The following is a 7,394-nucleotide window of genomic DNA, read 5'->3' on the forward strand; positions in this document are numbered from 1 at the left end:
ATGAGAACCGAACCCTTATCCGATACCCAAATTACTCGATAATTTGGTTTGATTCGGGTTCGGGTACCCAAACGCCCGGGTGACTTGCGGGTCGTCTTCGCCGTGGATAGGATGCACCCGTAGCAAAGTCTGTTTGAGAGATAGATGAGTCATTTTCCTTTTTTCCTTTCCTGTGCGTGTACGGTAGACGGAAACCACTTTGTCTTGTTGTACCGACGGAACATTTCGTGGATTACAGTCGTCAGTCGTCACACCGCCCTTCTACTCCGTTGCCTCGCCTCCTCTCTGCATCCCCTCCTACTCTACTCTATCCACAGCAATTCCCCTCCCCCCTCCTCGCCGGCGACAGCGCCCAGTACGGCGAGACGGCGTGGCCGCACGAGCAGCTACTCTGCCGTTCCCCTCCCCCTCCCCCTCCTCGCCGGCGGCTCCTCCCTCGCGGCAGCGCCCAGTACGGCGAGTCATCGTCGGCAAGCATCCCAACGGCGTCCGCGTATTTCCCGGTACCACCCACGCACCTCCCCCTCCCCTCTTCCTTCACATGAGTCCATAGCTGATCTCACGAATACCCCGATTTGACAGGGAGCAGCACAAGAACACCCCACAGGTTTGACAGGGAGCAGCACATGGATGTTGATTTTGTTACCTATCTTCTTATTGAAGCCAGCATGGCTAGGTAGTTCCCGTCACGCACAATTTGCTCTTTTTTCAGCATCAGCAGGAAGATGATGATTTTAACTTTTTTGAAATGACTAATTCAGTGAGGATGCTGGACAACAAAATGGAAGGAATGTGGATCTCAAAACTGAAGAAAAGCAGGCCACCTTGGTGGCTCTGTCATCAGGAAAATCGGATTTTTTGACAGCAACTCGTCCGCCTCAGTCTCGCCTTTCGTCGTCTGAAAATTCATAGAAGTACCGGAACCGGTTGTGGAGATGGGAAAAGAAAATCCCTAATTGCATTCTGAAACAATGACATTTTTTGTGTGGACAGGCTGGGCGTTTCGGCGGTAAGGGGCTCACCATAACTTTTGTTTCGTCACCAAGGGGCTCGCCATAAGTTATTCTATGAAGTAATTCGATCGCCAAGGAGTCATTTCGCTAATTCAATGAACATTGTTTTGTTTTTCTGTAGCAAGCTATTCTATGAATTCTGAACACTATGCAAGGAAATCAACAGCTGCCATTGTTCAGAGAATGAGGTAGTTCTATGAAAATGAGTTTTGCTTTTCTGTATGAATTCTGAACATTGTTCAAAGAAAACAGCAGCTGCCATTATTCAACATCAGTTTAGCCCCTTTTAACAGAAAGGAACAGCTCTTTTTCTCGCTACTTCTAATTTTGTATTGTGTTTTTTGTGTAGGAGGAGAAATTGATTCTCACACTACAAAAACAACAGAACAGCAGGGATGTTATTCAGGTTGACATATCTCCATAGACAATCTAACCTCAGGGATGAGTAAGAGATGAAAAACATCAATTGAAAGCACCACAAAGGTAAATAAGCAATGGTAACATCATTTGAGAACATCCTTTTTTTCTTTTCTTTACCTGATCTTTTCATAGGTCAATAACTTACATCATAAATGTCAATAACTTACAACATAATATTGTTTTATAGGCAGTCTTTCACACTAAAACAACAACGCAGGCCATACTTTTGTCCACTGTTCTTCGTGCTAGTATCAGGAACAGTACCATGCACAAGTAAAAATGAGCATCCCTATTCTCTCAAACCAAATGTTTGCTGCACCTCGATGGCACCCATGCTAGACGCACCGATGGTAGACACAATGTTTTGATGCACGCGCGCAGGGGTGTGCAGCTCGCCGTCTCCCTCCTGCCCAGCATCAACATTCAGCTGCTGAGGATCATCGATACACTGTCGCTTCTGACCTGAGAGTTGTTCTTGGCAGAGCCGCTTGTCTAACCTGACTCTGTTTATTGCCTCATCGATTCCTTCCACAAACAGGTCATACGACCAGTCCTCCGTGTGCATTCATTTGACAATGCGCCTGATACCTGGCTCATGACTATAGAATGCCTAACTGTCAGGTGTGTTCTCTGTCCATTTGAACCACCATTTCCATCCGTCATCATAGCTACCGCATGGCCTGCAGCTACTGTCCACCTAGGATTTATAAAGCTATCAGGGAGGCGACTCAACCCATTGTGTGTTGCTACCGCTAGGACGTGGAAGCAATGCAAACCGTCCCGACTGAACTTGGAACATGAGCACCGGTACACTTCACCAAGTGCTATTGACACAGTGTATATCATCTTTGAAAATTCTGGGTCCTTGTAGTTGGACTGCCTTGTCACCGGAAATTTTTCACCACCAGCAACAACCTCAACTCTGGAAGCTGTATCTTTTTTCACGTCTTCCGCAAATTTGGCGTATATCGGTGGTGTGTATATCTTTACGGCCTCTCTTTCCATAGGGTTGTAATTCCAGTGACGTTGTTCTCTCAGTTCGGTTTTTTCTCTTAGTCGATCAAGGTCACTATGCTTCTTTTCCTGCACAATCTGGTATTGCTTGAAAAACGTCGCAATCGAGTCTTTCTTGAGGACGTAGCCTTTAAATGGAGGGTTGGTACTCTCGCTCCTCCCAGTTGATGATGTGAATGGACACCGAGACGAGCACGTGACACCACTTTCCCCCTGTCTTAGGGTGACGCGAGTCGAGATGGGCATCGTCGCGGTAGTGACGACGGATGCCGAGACGAGCACGTGACACCATTGCCCCCCCTGTCTTAGGGTTGCGCGAGTCGAGGCGGACGTCATCGCGGTAGCGACAACGAACGTCGAGACGAGCACGTGACACCATTGCCCCTCTGTCTTAGGGTTACGCGAGTCGAGGCGGACGTCGAGACGAGCACGTGACACCATTGCCCCCTTGTCTTAGGGTTACGGGAGTCGAGTCGGACGTCGTTGCGGTAGCGACGATGGACGCCGAGACGAGCACGTGACACCACTTCCCCTCTGTCTTAGGTTACGCGAGTCGAGGCGGTCGTCGTCGTGATAGCGATTATGGACGTCGAGATGAGCACGTGACACCACTCCCCCCAGTGTTAGGGTTACGCAAGTCGAGGCGGACGACGTCGCGGTAGTGACGACGGACGCCAAGACGAGTACGTGACACCACTTCCCCTTTGTCTTATTGTTACGCGAGTAGAGGCGGACATCGTCGCTATCACGATGGGCGTTGGGACGAGCACATGACACCACTCCCCCTATCTTAGGGTTACACGAGTCGAGGCGAACATCGTTGCGGTAGCGACGACGGACGCCGAGACGAGCACGTGACATCAACGTCCCCCGTGTCTTAGGGTTACGCTAGTCGAGGCGGACGTCATCGCGGTAGCCGCGACGGACGCCGAGATGAGCACGTGACACCATTGCCACCCTTTCTTAGCGTTATGCGATTCGAGGCGGACATTGTTTAATTTTAAAAATTATGAGCAAATGTTTTGCATTTAAAAAAATCATGGTGAATGTTGAAAATGTTATGATTTCCAGAAAAAAATACAAATTCAAAAGTTGTTCATAATTTTTAAATTGTTCTCGCTTTGGAATATTTTTGGTGCTAATTTTAAAAGTTGATCACTCTAGATCAATTCAATGAACATTCGCGATTCAACCAAAATGTTGTAGATTTATTTAATTGAGTAAATAAAATGGGCAAGTTGAGTACACTATTTTTTTTCTTGTTAAAAGTGTTTTTCGTGAAATTTTAATCGAAAGGGAATGGTGGGATATGCTAATTTTTTTTCTGGACAAAAGTAGCAGTTCATTTTAGTTGAAAGCAAATTTTAAAAACAAGAACATGTTTATAAAATTCTGAATAAATATTCAAAATTTTCAAACAAAAGAAGCATGAAAAAGAAAAAACAAAAGAGCGAAGAAAATAAAAGAAATAGAAAAGGAAAAGAAAAAAAGAAACAAAATGGGAGAAAAGTCAAAATGGAATGGGCTGGCCCAGGTCAGCCGCCCCCAGTGCGAAACCTCACCTGTTTGACGTAGAGAGCGTCACATAGAAGCTTATTTACGATGACATTTGAAGCACTTTGGCTATGTCCAACAGATGGCCTTGATGTGCATGTATCATTATCTCATTCTATGGATGTAGTGTTCGAGTTCTCTTCGAATAAAACCACTCCATAGTCTAGATCAATCAAAGTCCACGAAAAAAACAAATTGGAAAACTAGGGCAAAACGTACTAGGTTATTATAGGCTATATAAAACATACACAGAGAGATGAGAAGTGGTAATCTAATCTAATTACCTTAAATTTCTGGCCACAATTGTCGGCGCTGTCGATGTGGAGTGGCCTGCTTACCTCTAGTGTGCGGCGGCCGAGACGCCGAGTAACACGAGAGGAGGGTGCGTGCGTACGTACGTGTACACAACTAATCACGGTTTAGACCTGGGCATGGACAGTCATGTATTCGTGGGCTTTTGGACCCTTTCTTTACCTATTCACATGACCACGTCTATTTAATGGGGTCAACAAGAATTTTCTACTGGCTTCATGTCAGGCAAATATGCATCTACTAACACGTATGTAATAAAATCCATTGGGTTCAGTTGAACCCAATGCTTGTACGGTGGCTCCGCCACTGATTGGATCGATCTGCTGCCACTCGGTGATCGATCTGCTACCACTCGGTCATTTTCCCGTGGAAATTTTGTGCCAAATTGCGATAATGTGTTGTACGGGGAAACTGGATAGAAGAGGCCGGTGCTCTTGCATAGGCGGTGGAGTCATATACCTTGTTCAACTTTCTCTGACGATGCAAGCGAACCCAATCCTGATCCCTGACAAAGTATGCATCTGTGTGGCCAAATGCAGGCTTCGTCTTGTGACTTCTGACATCACCATGTATCTGAAGCATGCTGGCGTTTCAATTAGTTGGATTATGATGCTGGGCTCTCATTCAGTCAAAGAAGAAATGAGCACCCTGCACTTCTCCTGGTCAGCTGAAGCAGACTTCTTGCTTGCGTATCTTCTCAAGCAGTTGTTTGCCTTGTTGGTCAGACTGATGGAATTCAGGGATTCAGAGAAGTGACCGGAAGTCCGGCATGGAAGCTCAAATGCTTTCCTTCTAGCTAGAAATGGAATGAAGACAATAAATTCAGACAAGGGACTCTTTGCTGCAATGATGTCGAACCAGTATGGTGTGCCTATATATATATAACCAATGAGGCAGAGGCCATGTAAAGGCTCATCCTAGAGACAACAGGTTTCTCGTCGGTTATGGAGAGTTGTGTTGCTGGCACCGGATAGAAGCCACCCATCTCCCTGACAAGCTGATGCTTTTTATGCTTGATCAATACAAGGGGCATCTGTAACTCTTGTCTCCAGCTGAGGCTTCTGATCAGGCTGTCATGTCTGGATTATTGGCAGCAAACTCGTGCACGAGCGAGTAGTTTGATTTCAGATCAAGATCATGAGACCGGTGGGTGTGGTGAAACGGAGAGAAATAAAGAGCTGTCTGGTGATTACTTGCTGGTGGAAGGAACAGTTGACTTAGACTTGGAGGTTCCAGGGCCATGCTTATCTGGTGAGCATTGCTGGCGTATTTCTAGTTTCTACTACCGCATTAGCATGTGGCCCTATGCAATATCTCAGGACAATCCACATGATCTACAATCTCTTACTGGCACGTTAGGTGCTCCAAACAAGGCAATCACAATCTCATGTTCCAGTTATTGGCAGCAAGAAAATACATGGCTGATACTCTATTGGTTGGTCTCTCCATGTACATGAATGCTTTAGCACCACTTTGTACCGAGCAAGGTAATCTGATTGATATGCAAACTTTAGTTGATTCGTAGTGTTAACTGCAACCAGCATGCTACCGGTTATGGGGAGCAATACCCAGTATATCATAAGGAGCAATGCCATGGCTTCGAGTTAGTATGTCTGAACAATGTTCTTAATAACACACTGAGCATGGGCCTGAAATGTTTCTTCGCTTTCTTTGCTAATTGGGTGTATGACTGAATATTGACTTGATAACAGCATTGTCTCCTCTTTTCAGAACCAAGTGCAGTTCCTGGATGGTGGATGCCAGTCTTCAACTCTGAGAAACTTTCTTCATTGCATTGCAGAGGACAAGGAGCAGGGGAGATGGCTAGAGTTCTTCCCCCACTTGCTTTACCTGCTGAATTTGGCAGAGGCTAACTTGGCCTCCAGGCAAGCACACATGATCTATTGTGAATGGTCCAGCCATTCTTTGTTTCTCATACCATCACTTATTGTTTCAGTGATCAGGGATGGCGAAGAGTAGAGACGGCTGTGTTTAGGGTCTGAAGCTGGTCTTTGATGACTAGTTCATTGGAGTGAGGGCTGAAAGGCAAGCTGGCAGACCTCCGATGCTTGGGACAGAAGCTGTAGTGCTATTTTTTTATCAGATGGAAAGGAAGAGAGGAGGAACTTTGCTCTAATGGTGTCTACCCCAGCATGCACATTTTGGTACCGTCGTATATAGTGCAGAAGTAGAAGAGCCTACAGACATGTTGTTTGTTGAGGTCCTGAGAGTTTGCCCCCCATCCTCAAGGCAAGTAATATGCTGCTCTGCTCTCATCTTATCGTTTCATACATCTATAAATGAGTATATGGGCAGGTCATGTCTAAATTATCAGAGGCAAACTCACACACGAGGATTAGCTTTTTATGTTAGATCTAGATAGCTTGATCACGTACATGATGACTAACCTTCTTCATGCTTTGCCGCTGGAATGCTACAGCCTTGTCTTAGTTGTTAGTGGCAAACTCATCTGTACTAGGGGGTGGTTGGTGCTTGCTGGTGTAAGGAGTCATTGACTTCATCACCATGTTCCAGCGTTGTGCTATCTGGTTCCGCTAACAGCCTTTGTGCATTGGCATGCCAACCTTACAACCAAGCTCATGCCAGTCATCTCCCTGTTGTCATCAGAGGTCTGTCTCTTCTCTCTTAGGATCCTTTCCCAAGGTCCCCGAGTGTATCAATTCAATGATTCTATTCGACTAGTACTACTAGTAAACGTATGGGTGTTCAGGCGCACAAACCTTTGTGGCCCAAAATGCTGACATTTTCTGCAAATTGATATTAAGCATATGCCGTCGCCATTGGGTGACAAGGTTATAGTAGAACTAGGCATGGTTTTGAGACCTGGAATCATCATTTTTGGACAAAAAATATTTTGATAAATTTCAGCACAAAGTCTTCAACTGCAGATATGGATTATTATTGTTATTAAGAACTTCTTTATTTCATTCTTCAACTTGATGTATCCATCATATTTAGATATATGATTTTATCAGTAATGCAAATTTATCATATGAATGCTGACTCTAGGCAAGCTGCACACCACTCTAGTACTAATGTATGGGCCAATGTATTTTTAGA

The 7,394-nt window shown here is 45.3% G+C and overlaps 1 long non-coding RNA gene across 1 annotated transcript; it reads left to right on the forward strand.

Annotated features, from left to right (window-relative positions):
• Positions 1-411: 411 nt before the first annotated feature.
• LOC123445501 lies at positions 412-1,724 on the forward strand. The gene is made up of 6 exons (XR_006631101.1): positions 412-503; positions 583-676; positions 762-1,009; positions 1,135-1,201; positions 1,363-1,496; positions 1,621-1,724. It is a non-coding gene; the product is annotated as an uncharacterized LOC123445501 (long non-coding RNA).
• The last annotated feature ends 5,670 nt before the right edge of the window (positions 1,725-7,394 follow it).

Source organism: Hordeum vulgare, chromosome 3H, assembly GCF_904849725.1.
Source record: "Hordeum vulgare subsp. vulgare chromosome 3H, MorexV3_pseudomolecules_assembly, whole genome shotgun sequence".
NCBI classification, from domain to species: Eukaryota; Viridiplantae; Streptophyta; class Magnoliopsida; order Poales; family Poaceae; genus Hordeum; species Hordeum vulgare.